We start from the raw sequence: 2,292 nt of genomic DNA on the forward strand, positions 1-2,292 counted from the left end.
AAATGTTCACAAAATAAAAAAATTAATTAATTTTCAAAAATGCGAAATAAACAAATGTTCACGAATTCAAAAAGGTACAGAATTTCAAAAAGGTACCTTACTTCAAGAAAATGTTTGTGAGTTCAAAAAATGTAAAGTTCATTCAAAAATGTTCACTAATTGGAAAAAAATTCATGAGGTTCAAAAAATATTCACTACTTTAAGAAAAGATCTTCCCAAGTTTTGAAAATTTCCAGGAATTCCAAAAAATGTTCATGAATTTAAAAAAATCATCATCTGTAAAAAAATTATGACTTAAAAACAATTCTGTGGCTTTGTAAAAAATTTCACAACTTTCTAAAATTGTTCCAGAATTTGGAAAATATTCACAAGTGTGTTCACGAATTTGGAAAAAAAATCATGAATTAATTTTTTCATGATTTTATTAAGTTATTTATTATTATTTTGTTTTTGCGAATTTGAAACAGAAAAAATACAATACAAAGGCAATAAATGCAAAAGAGAAAACGAAAAGACAAAATAATCATAAGAATAAACAAAGCAAGAAAACAGGTGGGGAGAACCCTAGAATAGGCCGACCCATACAAAGCACGAGGCACACAGGGGGTGGGCGTTGGTTCGCTATTCCCCGACCAACACAGGGAATCGGATCGGCATTTCCTAAACGGCGCCTGTAGCGCCCGTTTTAGGCTTACTGGTACACGGCGCACACCCATTTCACCCCGTTGGGCCGGCCCATCTCCTTTTTCCTAAGAGATAAAAAAGGATGTCCTGGGAGAGAATCGAACCAGCGACATCCCTGTCGAGCAAAGCATGGCCAACCATCACACCAACTTGCTTATATGTAAACTACAATCTTTTCCCTCTATTTTCATTCCATTCTTTCCTCTTTTCCTTTTTTTCCTTTTTTCGTTTTTGTTTTTGTTTTCCCTTTTTTTGTTCTTCCTAATTTGATGTTTTTGCTTGAAATCCGTGATTTTTTTCTTAAAAATCAATGAATTTTTTTCAAATTCGATGATTTTTTTTAAAATTCGATGAACTTTTCAAATTCTATGAACTCTTTTTCCAATTTCGATGAACTTTTTTCAAATCCGATGACCTTTTTCCAAATCCGATAAACTTTTTTCAAATTTGATGAACTCTTTTCCAAATTCGATGAAATCTTTTCAAATTTGATGAACTTTTTTCAAATCCGATGAACTTTTTTCAAAATTCGATGAACTTTTTTCAAATTTGATAAACTTTTCTTGAAAAATTACTAACTTTTTTAATTTCGATTAAAAAATTTCAAATTTGATGAATTTTTCAAATCCAATGACCTTTTTCCAAATCCGATAAACTTTTTTCAAATTTGATGAACTCTTTTCCAAATTTGATGAAATTTTTTCAAATTTGATGAACTTTTTTCAAATCCGATGAACTTTTTCAAATCCGATGAACTTTTTTCATATCCGATGAACTTTTTTCCAAATTCGATGAACTTCTTTCAAATTTGATGAAGTTTTCTTGAAAAATTATTAACTTTTTTAAAATTACGATGAACATTTTTTAAATTTAATGAACTTTTTTTCAAATTCACTGAACTATTTTTCAAGTTTGATGAACATTAAATGAAAATGCATTAATTTTTTTTTGATTTTGATGAACTTTTTTGAAAACCAATAAGTTTTTTCAAATTTGATGAAACTTTTTTGAAAACCAATGAACTTTTTCAGGTTTGTGTAATTTTCCTACAAAATGAAGAACAATTTTCAAAATCCATGAACTATTTCAATGTCACAATCATTTTCCAAAAAAATCTATGAAATAGAATTGCGCAGCAACATTATTTATTATGCCTTTGCCGTTGTTACTAATCACTACCTACACGATAGATCGAGTGGCTAGCGGACTCGTACCTAAACTGGAAGGTTGTGTGTTTGAGACCTGGAGATGTCTTTTTCTGATTTTTTTCACGAGCTTTTGTGTTTGCTGCCGAGCGCGATTCGTGGGCCGGCCCAACTGGGCGCCGTAGCAAGGTCCAGGGAGAGGTTTGGGCGCTTGAAGCGCCCGATAGGAGCTCCCAATCGGATCCACCTTCCCCGGAAAAAAGAAAAAAGAATAGGACCCGCCTTAGCTACCCATACATAATGGGACCGCCTATTAAACAGTCACCTTATTTATTTATTTTTGGGAAATGTTTGGGGCCGGGGCACCGGAGGAACATTGGACCGGTCTCCTTCTTTCTCATGTCTCCTTCATCGCAGCTCCCCCACATCTCGCGCAGCTCGCCGGGGCGCGCGCCGCCCTCTT

Source organism: Triticum dicoccoides, chromosome 2A (genome assembly GCF_002162155.2).
Source record: "Triticum dicoccoides isolate Atlit2015 ecotype Zavitan chromosome 2A, WEW_v2.0, whole genome shotgun sequence".
NCBI lineage: Eukaryota > Viridiplantae > Streptophyta > Magnoliopsida > Poales > Poaceae > Triticum > Triticum dicoccoides.